Here is a 14,812-nt window from a genome sequence, read left to right as displayed (position 1 = left end):
CTGCATTTTTATATTTTCTCCTCTTGTCAATTAAGTTCAGTATCTCTAGTGTTATCGAACTATTTCTGCTAGGCCTTGCCTTTTCCCCTGTCTGATCCTATGCTGCGTTCACTATTTCATCTCTTAAAACTAGACATTTGTGTTCTACTATATTTCCTTCCCCCGTTTTAGTCATCTGTTACCTAACACTTCCTTCAAAACTCTAGCAACCTCTGGTTCTTTCAACAAATCCCAATAAAAACGTACATCAATTTCTCGTAGCTTCGCTGCACAGTCATGAAATATTTTATAAATATCGTAGTCAGCTTTTTAAAGGAAAATTATTTGTTTGTAGTGATCAGTGTTTCAGATTCGACTGTGTGGCCGCTATGAAACAGAATTAATGGCACCTAAAAATCATTTTTTATGATGCGACACGAAAGTTGGTTTCGTCACATTGTGATCCAGATCAAGACCTCTTGAGTCTATAATACTCTCTGAACGCTGGAAGTATATTAGCTGTATTCTGCTTTATTTGGGTTTGCATTTGTGATATTGCATGGGGTGAATCATTCCGTATTGCTTTGTTTCCTTTGTTTCATATAAAACAGAAGATGGATTTGTTGTACTATGATCTGCGGAATAATGTATACAGGGGGATTCAGTGGCCTTTACTGCTGGGTTTTTGCAGCCAACAACACCTTTAAATACCATGACCGAAAGATTTTCAAATTGTCTCGCTCGCTATATGTGAACTATTAGTCCAGAAGAAAAATTTATCGCCAACCATTTGTAGTAAAGTTCATGTAGTTAAAAAGTTTTTACTGGGATACGTTTTGCTGGAGGCACAGTTTCAAGTTACTCGAGAAAAACATTTGAAGGTCACTTTTTGTATGCTTCTGAATAATTCGAAAACTATGGCCTCTAGCGAAAGAATTACATAATTACCAAATTTACCTACATTAAATTTCATACAAAAAGATCCTGTAGAACTTTGCTGCAGGACTATTTGTTTGTCCTTAGAGCTGAAGAATATGAAAATCTTGGGTGTTGTATTTGAAGGCATATTCAGCAGTATTCAGCAGTAGATCAAGCTGAATCACCCTGTATTTGTTACAGATTACTAATCTGTGTATGAAGTGCTCAATTTAAATGCATTGTAAGTACATTACTTGCACCAGCTTTATTTTTATTCGTTTCCATTTGTCATAGTTTCTCGCACTGAATAGCTTGAAACAATGTATGTGTGTAGTGTTTGCTGTGGCAGGACATAAGAAATGAATGTATGCTGTAGCACTAGCCTTTCACATTATTAAATAACATCTTCGTAAAACATTATTATAGTATATTATGGCTGAGGCAGCACTGTTTAAAACAGACCGACGGAACCCCTACAGTGTTAATCAGATTTTGATTTATTGTTCACAAGTTTGCAGATAAATTATCAGGAATATGTTATGAAATAGTGCTGATAAAATAATGGGCTACTGCTGTGGGTGAATTTCTTAAATTCTCTCATGTGTGAAGAACTTTATTGAATGCTGTCAGTTGATTGAGCCACGATACCCTTGCTGTGACTGATGGGCTGGGTAACCAGCTGTTAACAGGGAGCTCCAAGGCAGCCACGTGATAAAGGGTCAGCTGTCAAGGAGCACCCAACTGCGATGTACTATGTCAGATTTGCTCAACTGGAATTGAAATAAAATAACATTGATTAATGATAGCAGGGGTCATGCAGCAAAGTGTGTATGAGAAATGGAATGAATCACTGCGTGTGCTTTGCTGTAATTCTTGATTTGTGTTTGGTACTTTGACTTTATTGAAGTACTTTCATTAGTTTACTTGCAAGTCTTACATTGAGAAGATACATGCTATATTCAGTGTGAAAATATTTACATGAAAGTGACAGCCCAATTACTCATAGAAAGAGTTATATGTTTTGTGGACTTGTGTATTGTACGATTTGTGGTAGTGTCGATTTCTTCCTAATCTGATATTACGAATTTAGATAACTGGCAGTATAGGCCTAATTTTGGGCTTGTTAACTACTGTGGTTAGCAATTACCATGTGGTCCAGTTTGGGATCAAATTGTATAGCATCTGACCTTTGTCGAGGATGATGACCTAGTACACCCAGGTTCATGTAGGTCATTAGAGGAATTTAGATTCACCTAGAATCACACAGAATCATATGACAGCAGCTTCTCCACAGTGGCGACCCTGCCAGGATCTTGGGTATTATTTGTGGATAGGGGACTGTAATAAGACTTCAGCAATGGCACAGTCGACCCAGTCAGCTACAGGCAAAACAGTTGGCGCTGCTTGGATCATATGAGCCTTTGATGAAGTCCAGTGCATCCCTCGAGACATCTGCAGCAGTGTCTGGTGAGCCTGACGCAGTTGATTCATCACAAGGATTTATGCAGAGGTCCAAGTTCCGAAAGCAGCGACTGGAGAGTTAATGGTTGGTGTGGCTGACTTGTCTAGAGAACCTGCTTGGGCAGTTTTTCTCACATGTTTGTTCTCAGCAGCATGCTGATTGATTACACAGACCGAGATGATTAATGATTATCTGACGTCCTCAAAGAATGGAGGTGATGTGACGCTTTCACCCATCAAAGGCAGCTGGCCGGACGTCACACAATAAACACATCTAGTGTTTGATCAAGCAGGAGGCACTGGTAGTTGGAAGCCACTGGTAGCTGGTAGCAGATGGCTGCTCACTGGTTGGAGGTAGAAGGTTGCTGTTAGGATCCTCGGCAGCAGTCTACAAATTGTGGGTGTATCAGTGGTACCAGCAATTGTCGGCAGCTGATTCACCATCCAGCAAGAAAGGTTACCTAGGTGCAGAATAGGTTTAACATAAAATCATATCATATTTTCTTAGATTGTCAGAAAACAAAAAAGAGGTAGCACTGAAGTCAGTCGAAGCTGTAAGGAAGATGCTTGAGAAAACTTCTTTAAATTGATAATTTATACTTTGTAATTGTTAGTGACGTAGATTCACTACCCAATGATATTGATTATCTAGGTGCAAAATCTATTTAACATAAAATCATCCTTTTTCTTTAGATTGTTTGAAAACAAAAAGGAGGAAGCACTGAAGTTATAAGGAAGCTATCTGAAGAAGCTTCGTTAAACAGGCAGTTTACACTCTGTAATTGTTAGTAACAGATGTTCGATGCCCTACATGGAAGATAGTTGTAGGAGAGTAGTATTTAAGATTGGTGGGGAAGGTGAGAAAGCACCCCAACGTGGAATGGGATACAAAGCTAAACAAGCAGTGGAAAAGGAACCTGAATGTAACGAGTATGAGGAATTGGAAACTAATTGCAAAAAATAAAAGATTCCAATTTGATATGAAGACTTTAAGAAAAGGAAAGCGTTAAAATCTGAGTGCAGTATACTGAATGAAAATAAGGAAACATTTAAAGCTAGTCTCTTGGTAAATCTTTGTGAAGAGGATAGACAAGAAGTAGCAAAGGAGAGTAAGGTTGTCTACGCTGAGAGGGTACACGAAGTTCAGTTAGTAGTACCTAACTTAAATAATAAAAGTGAATTGTAGTGGTACCTAAACCAATGGATAAAGTAAATAACAAGAGTGAAACACATGATTCTGACTACAGTTGAACACTATTCTTTAGTGTTGTATCATCATTAACAACAGACCTCAGCAGTCTACCTGCTATGTTTATACTTCTTAAGGATAAATAATGTAAAAACTCTTACAGATAACATGGAACTTAAAGTAATGTAGTATAGTTGTGTTATGTACAGTATTATAGTGGCTGGAATCTGGTTTCGTGGGAGAGAGTGGATCAGATTGTGGAAAGGGACCCAAATCAGTTGCTGTTAGTTGCGCAAACATACAAACTTTATTTTGCTAAAACACTTAATCACATATGCCCTTAAAAGAATTCAGAAACAATATGGCTGAATGCCAGAACACAAGTTATTAAAATTGCCTTAAGGAATACACATGGCTGAAGGCCTTAGTTACAGAATAGAAGATTTGAGGGCTTAAGGCCTGGAAACAAGAATTTCAGTAAGTAACTTTTAAAAGTTTTAAACAATAACCTTTCATATCTTACTTTAAGACTTATGAAGGCCTTATCTTAAAATATTTCACATTAAGTCCGTCTGAAGCCCATATACTGAACATAGAACCACTCAAGGCTTAAAGCCTGGATATGAAAATTAAGGTAAAAAGGAAAATTCTCAAATGATTCTTCAAATTTTAATTGAAGATGGCTGAAGGCCTTATCTTCAAATATTTCACGTAGACGTTCAGCTGAAGGCCATATACTGAACATTAAAACAAACTATATTAATACAAAGCTGAAGGTCTTGCACAGTACTTGAGACTAAAAGGAAATCACAAGCCAAAACAACAGAACAGTGGTGCTCAGAGGTGTTCCAAGTGTCGACCCAGGGAGGAAACTCTGACATAAGTTTAGGTGAGACAGGCAGCCAAGCGTAAAACTAAATAATCGGATGGCAATATGACCTAGGGATGGCTGAAGAACCAACCAACAACCTAACCAATTCCCTTCCACCCAACCGAAGTCACGACAACCGAAAATATCAGTGAGGACAAAGATACCAGCAGCACTACATCTTGACAATTGGCATCTAAATACAGTCAAGGCACAATAACCACTCAAGAAAATGAACAACACCAAGGCTGTCAAACTACATGCCGCGTCAGACAGCATCAACATGGCGAGGAAAACACACTGTCGTAAAACTATGCTAACGACCAGGGCAGGTAACCAGAACATTAATGGCCACAAGGCAGAAGACACTGCTGGTGCACTTCACTAGTAAGTTACAATCAATTCAAAAGTTAAACACCATACAGGAAAACAGCTGCAAAATTTTCCTGACTCCAGCACACCATACATTGCTGCTTGCGGGACCGGCCCAGGAAGCAACAACCGGCAATTAACGAAGAGATGTCACAACAGTTGAGATTTCATAACAGGTTAACCTGTTTTACTCTATGGACTTCCCCACTATTGGTGATTATATTTGGTCTTTTTAGTCCGTTTAATTCATGACATAGATTTTACAACCTGATGATGAGAGCATTGTCTCTTGAAACGCGTTGTTAAAATATGTATAAGAATCGCGGTTGAATGCTAGCAGTGATAATCAGGTTAACCTGATTACTCAACTCCAGTATCCAGGTTCAGTGGGCGACGAATTTTGCAGCTCTCGCAGCTGGTGCCTCACAAATCTAACCACACATAAGTGCCGCCAGTGGCCCCAGCCTGCTCTCGCACCATGCAGACTTCCTCGCTGCTCTGTCGCAACCGACCGACTGTCTCACACACACCACCACACAGAAGTATAGCGGTCACACCAAAGATGGTACAGCAGTACTAGTATCGATAAGCGCTGCTGCTGCCACTGATAGAGGCAAGTCAGCAACTCTTTATGGTAGTAACTCAGGGAGCAATAAGACACCACTCAATTGTGAGAAAATACCAAAGAAGAAACAGCATAAACGCGAGCCGACCTTGGCTCAGTGGCACTGTTATAAGATATATAAAACAACTGCACAGCGCTAAGTTACGTGGCAAAATGTTCTTAAAGGGCCAGGCAAAAGACTTAGATTTGAAGAGATTTATAGCAGGTATCCTTGTAGTTGAGAAGGACTCAGTGAATAACAATGAACTGGAATCACTTAAGTTAGTTACATACGATGCAGAGGGCTCTCTGTAGACCCAGCTACATTTTTTAAGCACATTGAGGAAGTGTTTCCCATGACTTTGGCACATACAAGGAAATTAAACTCATTGTTGAATATTATGAGTAGAAGCAGCAACGAGGAATTCCATCCGCAGCAACAGATTTAAGTCATTGTGACAGTTCGAAGTAGCTTTTGAAAGAGAATTCATTTGCCCTAGTGAATACACTACAGTATAAGACGGTAGAAAAACTGCTTTTCAAAAGTGTTTAAGACATGAAGAACAGAATGATGACGATTGTTATTACGCATGCAGTTGCTTAACTGACGTTACAGTAAGCTTCAACATTAAGTAGAATCTCTGGAAGCGACGGAATGTGCTTAATAATGTCCATCCTTTGAACTTTGTAAGCAGTGCATCTAGAGACAACGTGATTACATGTAGCGACAGTAATGTGTGTTAGTGAATTAAATCTGACGGTCATAAACATGTTTGTATTACGGATTATTGGGGGGGATGCCTTACATTATAATTAGGTAGTATGTAATCTATTATGTCAAGTGATGTCAATAAAAGGTAAAAACTACGGGTAAGGATTTGATAATAGTGAACTGTGCTTTGTGTCATGCTTACTACGATTTGTAAATGAAATTTACTTATTGATCAGGAGAGTAATGTCTATTAGAGTTGTTATTGGAAGAGATTTAAGATGTATCTTTACAGGAGGAGGTTATAGTGTTGAGTGTAGAGGATATCATAGTGATACGATATTTCTCACAGGGCCTGGTACAAGACAGTGAGAGCAAAATTCATTGTGCAATTATATTTGGTTATGTTGTTACTTTAGTACCTTTTGGCTTCATAGTTTCACTTACCGTAGGATACATACTCATGTTAATTATTGATTTCCTCAATATTATGTGTCGGATGACGTTAAAAGAAGATTGACCATTTCGTTATCTCTGAATTATTGTTGTGATTCAATTGTTTCACTGACATTGCAGTAAGATTCAGAGTTAAGCAGAATCGCTTTGAGCTACAGAATGTGCTCAACAACATTTATTCTTTGACCATTACTGATGGGATAAGGTATTCTAATGTACCCTGTTACGTAATGGGAAGGATATGGTTGGTAAAGATAGGATGCTGAAAGAACTTCATAGAGAGTGAGACTCGTTGTTGACGTGTATCTACCCTGAAGTTGATTAAGTACAGTAAAGAATATTTTAGTTTACGTTACAGGATGTTGAGAACAAATATATATCTTTGTCGCTGAATTAAGACGATACTTGGGCGAAATTTGCTTTAATATTTATTGTTTATTGACGTATAAAAGTAATGTTGTCATGTAGCTAAAATACGTGTGTGATGTAGAGAATGTACTGTATCATAGTCCATTTGTTTATCAACTGCGGCTGAGATTCTGAGATAATGGTATCGTTGGCATGAGATTAGCGCACTCTAGCATCGTCGAACTACACTAATGCTCATAAATTAAGGATAATTGCAGAACGTGGTGCCACACAACGTGGCACTACTCAAAACTGGCGCTAATAGCATAGACACATAGGAAACACACACGACACAGATCTGCAAGTCCACGGTATTGGTGATAAGTTGAGAAAACCCTCCCGGAACACATTGCACGTTTCACGTTGCACGCACTGCACGTTGCTGCACATGGTGGTCTGCAGCAGGTGATATTTACGTGTTAGCATGTTGGCCCAACAACAGTGTCAGTTACGATTGCAGTGGACACGGAATTATCGTGAGTGGATCGTGTATCAATGGAAATGTGTCGCTTAGTCCAGTGAATAACGTTTCTCTTTGCTCCATTGTCGATAGCCGTGTCCGGGTATGCCGCGATGTAGGCGAACAGCTGATCGAAACTGTACCTGCACCACAGTCCCAGGAAGGTGGGGAAAGTACTATAATATGAGGGACAATAGCCTGGGTCTCCATGACACCTATGGTAGTAATCGATGGCATCATGACCGCTGTGGTCTGCATACCTATTATTGCGGACCGCATACATTCCTTCATGCTTGATATACTCTCCGACATCGATGACTTCTCTCAGCAGGATAACCATTGGTATTAAAAGTCCACAATCGTGCTGAAGTGATTTGAGGAGTATGATAGTAAACTCACGTATCTTAACCACTATATTCGACTGATATGAATCCGATGAAACATACATGGTGCCCTGTCGGAAACTTTCTCCGTGCCCATTAAGTTACGGCGGTAATTTACGAGAACCGCATGGCCTGTGCTTAGGTATCTATTGTCAAGTAACTCCATAAACTTGCCAGTGATTTGTTGAATGCATCAATACGCTTTTAAGGCGGAAATAATAATGCTTTAACTCACCAGTGTATATTGGAATTACGTGGGAAAAACGGAGCACCGAACACGTTTGGTGTAAAAAAAGGTTCAAATGGATCTAAGCACTATGGGACTTAACATATGAGGTCATGAGTCCCCTAGACGTAGAACTACTTAAACCTAACGTAAGGACACCACACATATCCATGCCCGAGGCAGGATTCGAGCCTGCGACCGTAGCAGCAGCGCGGTTCCAGACTGAAACGCCTAGAACCGCTCGGCCACAGCAGCCGGCCTTTCGCTATATGTACCACACAGAGATGAAGAGGTTTCCAGTAGAGTGGATGGTATGAAGGGCCTTATAACACCAGGCAGTATACTGATGCCCCACGAAAGCAAGTTGTACGTGGGGCGAAGAAAGTTCGTCCATTTAAAGTGTAAACTCCAGCAAGCCAGGTTATCAGTGAATTTAACGGCTAGGCCCATGTTATGACATCATTAGTTATTTGCCAAGTATTCACTCTTATCAAACATTTGTTTTTTTTTTTTTTTAAAAAAATAGTAAACCACACATAACCTTTTAGAAGTGAGCAGTTCTTCAAATATTGAGTGGAATACCTCAAATTCAAAGGATCGCAGTGGCTTAGCCAATTTAACAACGATAGAAAAATGTCGAGAGAAATGTAATACCTTAAACCCCCCAGGCTAACACAACGGTTTTAAATTACATATCCAAGTTTTGAAACGGTCCTTTAAGGGATCTGGCACATTTAAAGTCAAATTTTGGAGGTCATATGTGACAACAACCAGTAGAAACCAAGCAACAGGTAAAATATCCCTAGCTAACAAAATGGTTTTAAATTAAATACCATATTTAACACAGTCTTTTGAGAGCGCGGACAAACTAAAGCAAATACAAATGCCAGCAAATTGTCCGGATGACTAGGGAAAACCAGATACAGAAAAGGCACGGAACCAAAAGGGACCCTAGCCATAAGTCAAGGAATGCGTGAATTCTGAAAAGATTTAGGGCCACGGGAATCAGTGAAGAAAAGATTTAACTTGCGCGGTGGTTACCGTGCCATATAGCAGGTTCCCACGAGGTAACGGGAGCGGTGAATCCAAATTTTCCGTCCGGTAATATCGTGCCGCCGGTGCTCACACCCCTGTCAGGCGGGGCCAATTGCACGCATAGACCGCAGAAACAGAAGCTGACCCACCAGGCAACAGCAGGGCGCTGGTAAAGTAAGCATCATGTGACAAGAAGACGCCTGGGAAAACAAAAAAGGTCAATTATAAGTACGATAACACATTCAGTAAATAGCTGCCTGAAAAAGGAAACCAGAATAACGTAAGCCAACAACCTAAAAATAAATGGTAGCCCGATTAATTGACTAAACTAAGAATCTCAAGAAAAGTATAATTTAAAAGATACCGAGAAGCAAGAATAAGTACAGTAATATCACCAAGAAACAAACATACACTACTGGCCATTAAAATTGCTACACCAAGAAGAAATGCAGAAGATAAACGGGTATTCATTGTACAAATATATTGTACTAGAACTGACATGTGATTACATTATCACGCAATTTGGTTGCATAGAACCTGAGAAATCAGTACCCAGAACAACCACCTCTGGCCGTAATAACGGCCTTGATACGCCTGGGAATTAAGTCACACACAGCTTGAGTGGCGTGTACAGGTAAAGCTGCCCATGCAGCTTCAACACGATACCACAGTTCATCAAGAGTAGTGACTGGCGTATGGTGACGAGCCAGTTGCTCGGCCACCATTGACCAGAAGTTTGCAATTGGTGAGAGATCTGGAGAATGTGCTGACCAGGGCAGCAGTCGAACATTTTCTGTATCCAGAAAGGCCCGTATAGGACCTGCAACATGCGGTCGTGCATTAGCCTGCTGAAATGTAGGGTTTCGCAAGGATGGAATGAAGGGTAGAGCCACGAGTCGTAACACATCTGAAATGTTACGTCCACTGTTCAATGTACCGTCAATGCGAACAACAGGTGACCGAGACGTGTAACCAATGGTACGCCATACCATCACGCCGGATGATACGCCACTATGACGATGACGAATACACGCTTCCAATGTGCGTTCACCGCGATGTCGCCAGACACGGATGCGACCATAATGATGCTGTAAACAGAACCTGGATTCATCCGAAAGAATGACGTTTTGTGATTCGTGCACCCAGGTTCATCGTTGAGTACACCATCGCAGGCGCTCCTGTCTGTGATGCAGCGTCAAGCGTAACCGCAGCCATGCTCGGCGAGCTGATAGTCCATGCTGCTGCAAACGTCGTCGAACTGTTCGTGCAGATGGTTGTTGTCTTGGAGACGTCGCCATCTGTTGACTCAGGGATCGAGACGTGGCTGCACAATCCGTAACAGCCATGCGGATAAGATGCTTGTCATCTCGACTGATAGTGATACGTGGCCGTTGGGATCCACCACCGATTCCATATTCTGCTAACAGTCATTGGATCTCGTCCAACGCGAGCAGCAACGTCGCGATACGATAAACCGCAATCGCGATAGGCTACAATGAGAAATCGGTTGGAAACTTTCCTCATGTCAGCACGTTGTAGGCGTCGCCACCGGCGCCAACCTTGTGTGAATGCTCTGAAAAGCTAATCATTTGCATATCACAGCATCTTCTTCCCGTCGGTTAAATTTCGCGTCTATAGCACGCCATCTTCGTGGTGTAGCAATTTTAATGGCCAGTAGTATAGTTTAAGTGTTTCTTAAAAGACATCATAGTCGCCGTTGAGCGTATGAAATATTAATTATTACGATAGCAATTTCAGCCTTAGGGCCATTTTCAAGTAACACTGCAAAAATTACATTCTGTCAGAATTTAACTTTTACAGTGTTACTTGAAAATGGTCCTACATTCTGTCATAATGTAACTTTTTCAGTATTACTTGAAAATGGCCCTACATTCTGCCAGAATGTAACTTTTGCAGTGTTACTTGAAAATGGCCCTACATTCTGTCAGAATGTAACTTTTTCAGTATTACTTGAAAATGGCCCTACATTCTGTTAGAATGTAACTTTTGCAGTGTTACTTGAAAATGGCCCTAAGGCCGAAATTGCAATCGTAGTAATAAATATTTCATACAGACAACGGCGACTATGATGTCTTTTAAGAAACATTGTATGACTGTGAATCTGAACCATGAGAAGTTAATCAATAGTTTAAGTGGGTTTTAAATGACGGTATTTGAATTTCCTTTCAGAGTTGAAATCCTAGTTCTGTTAATAAAATAATGGCCAAATACCAGTACGAGACGGCCCGCAGAGCTAGTCAGGCTCTAAGAGCCATATAAGAAATCTCGCCTTACGACACCCAAGGGCGCCAACACAGGAAGTTTCACAGCTTTTAGGCAGCGCACCCGGTGTATTGAAATATGTGTCCAGATCGGAATGTAAAACGTAATTAAAATAGCGCATTAATCATAAATGTTCATGAGAGCACCAGTAGCACCTGTGACCTCCCTCACATTCCCACCACTTCCACAGAAAAACTTTGTGTTCTGCCTTAGGGCGCCGGCTGAAGTGGCCGTGCGGTTCTAGGCGCTGCAGTCTGGAACTGCGAGACAGCTACGGTCGCAGGTTCGAGTCCTGCCTCGGGCATGGATGTGTGTGATGTCCTTAGGTTGGTTAGATTTAACTAGTTCTAAGGTCTAGGTGACTAATGACCTCAGAAGTTTAGTCCCATAGTGCTCAGAGCCATTTGAACCTCTTTTTTTTTCCGGCAGGTCTTGTCATGGGGGAAGCCTCGTCAGAGAGGTTCACCGCATGAGCGTCTAGGGAAGTGATTCCAGTGGTTGTTTACCGTTGCCTTCCACTGATGATGATGAAATGAAGACGAGGACAACACAACACCCAGTCCCTGAGCGGAGAAAAATCTCCTACACAGCTGGGAATAGAACGCGACCCCCTTGGCGTGACAGACCGCCGCGCTGACCGTGACAGTAATAATATTAGGCATCATTTGGCATGGATAAATGCTATCAAGGGAGAAGGTTCGCCAAGGCGAAAATTGCTCCGCTACGGAAGGCATCTTAAAATCAAACAGTAAAAAGGTATCACCATAATTGACACATCACCATAATCGACACACGTTGGGATCACAACTAAGTTATTTTTTAACAAAGTAACACAGAACACTCAGCGAACAGCGAGTTGGGCAGGCTTATACTGTTTCTATAAGAGATACAGGCCTCACCAACGGCGGATCCAAACTTCCCAAAAAGCACAAATTCAGTGAAAAATCATATACGGCAGGGCAGTAACAACAGAGTCTGCTAACGCCGCCAAACTAGAACATACAATACGGCTCGACAACAGGAAAGAGGTGCCCTTTCAGCGAACCGCAATCAGCCAATCATAATCAATGCCGTTCCCGTTGCAGTAGTTCCCTCGGAGCGAATCGGTCAAGACACTGACCACCGGCGCGTGTCAACACACGTTTCCTGCAAACGACTACTTCCCTCCTCGTCCCCGTTGACTGTTTGTTCCACACTCGCCCGCCTCGGAAACGTTTCAAACCGGAAGACGCTACGCAAGAGCGCCACTCGGCGACCACACGGAAAACAAACCAGAGATTCGATCTACAGACCGCAATCGATACGAGCCGACACGGCTCCAGGACCATATGGTCATAAACGGACCGTCTACAATCAGAGTTTTTCCGCTCCAGTGAATTAAGTTTCAGCAACTTGCTTATGATAACAGATAATAATACTGGCAAAGTAGGACTTTTTTTTTTAATTTCTGAAAATTGTCTTGATGTAGAATCCATATCAAATGAACATTCGTTTGCGAAACGTAGTAATGTTATCAAATAACCCTCTCTAATCGGTTGTATGTGTTCGTGACTTTGATTTGCACCATGGTCTAAGAAGGTGAAAACTGTTGTTCGTTTTCACTGAAATCCAGTGGAATTTTTGTACGTCAACGCCAAGTATGATTTTCAGTATGTTATTGACTCAGGTAATTAGATGTTACGTTCAGTTTTCAAATTTAGTACTGTCATCAGCTATGTCTCTGAAGAAATGGAGGCACGTTTGCCCACAACGCTTTTAAAAACGCCCAAGTATTGCATATATACAGAATATATCATTAAAATAACTAACAAAATTACTATTAAAATAGAAAGGTGGTCATGTCAGTTTGATTTTTGTATGTCACCGATGTGCACGTCAGAGAGAGAGAGAGCAAGTTACGTTACTGTTAAACAGTCTTAGGTCTTGTTGTGGCACAGTCTTTGCCTCTGCGCAGTCTGATACATTCTCAGTGTGGTAGATGATGGTAGTATTTAGTAGTGCTGTGTGAATCTGTGATTGTACCTGTTAGATGAAGAAAGGACAGCAAAGGATGAATATGATGGGTACATTGAAAAATTGAAGGAATATTAATTTTGAATAATGTCATTATTTTTGAAGAGAAAAAGTTTGAGGCAAGAACGCAACATTGCGCAGCTAGTAATGTTTATTTTTAGCTAGTTAAATTGTTCTGAGCTGAGAGAAAGGCCATACCACTTCCATGAGTCATGTATTTGCATATTAATTAATGAAGCTGTTAGATTTTATAGAAAGTCTCTGTTAACTTTGTACCCATTTTAAATTATTATCCACTTTGTAAAGCGTAGTATTGTTCAAATCAATGTCATGTATAAAGCTCCCGTGAAGTATTACTCCTTCTCTTTGAATACATATTTCATGCTAAAATCTTTGTGTAGGTATATCATTTCATAGGAATACTTACTCTCCCTATCCCACTGTTTATCATTACGTATTACCTCATGCAACAAGTTGAAAGGTTGCATATGTATTTAGAAACAAAAATCTAGCTTAGCCGCTGCCTAGTTCGTGTTTGCTGTTGTGCTTTCGAGAAATCTACAACAATCCTGTCAAGACGCGAGGTAAGTGGAAATTTTAATTAGGGCCAGATAATAGTTTTACTTCCGTTGCGCATCTATTACAAAGTCAAGCTAGTCAAGCTAGATTCAGATCAGTCACATTTCAGTTAATATTACATTCTATAAAATTAGGCTAAACTTCATACAGAAACAAATACAGGGAGCAACTTACAAAATGAATGAAGAAAGAATGTTGACTGCCAATTGATGTGTATGTGTGTTTTTACCAGTTTGTGTAGGGTTATGAATATATACATTGAATAAATTGTACTTTATGTTGAGTTATCGTACATTCCTTCTTGAATCAAAACTTCGGCCTACTTTCCACTCTTACGTTGTCTTCCTCAAGATCCAATATACGGTCCAAGTGAGCTTTTATTTTGCACCCTCCCACCTCCAATTTTCCTTTTACATCCGTTTCCTCGTTATCCTCCAGTCTTCTATGGATATGTATACACAACGGTTACTGTGTATCTAATGTACTGTAACACGAGGTTGAACCACTTTCATGCCGTAGCGCTGGTTACGCTTTATCCTAAAAGAATGTCACGAGATTTACTCAGAATCCTCACAACATGGGTCCAGTGCCATAGGCTTTAACGAATTCCTGAGGATTATTTCGACATTACTTCGGCGCTTTTCTAGCCATTGTTGGACGGCAGCTGCGATGTTATATATTACCCTGGATGTGTCACGTTAAGCTGTGAGCTATAAATTTATCGTCCACTTCGATTTCATGTAAACCTGCACGTAGGGCTACTCTGTGGCAATATTATCAATATTTTCGTGTATTTGTGGAGTAATTTTGGCCAGATCATAGTTATTAGATGAAATAAATACGTATAATAATCATTAGGCGTTGTCTGT

This window comes from Schistocerca nitens, chromosome 1, assembly GCF_023898315.1.
Source record: "Schistocerca nitens isolate TAMUIC-IGC-003100 chromosome 1, iqSchNite1.1, whole genome shotgun sequence".
Taxonomy (NCBI): domain Eukaryota; kingdom Metazoa; phylum Arthropoda; class Insecta; order Orthoptera; family Acrididae; genus Schistocerca; species Schistocerca nitens.
This window is presented reverse-complemented; position numbering follows the sequence as displayed.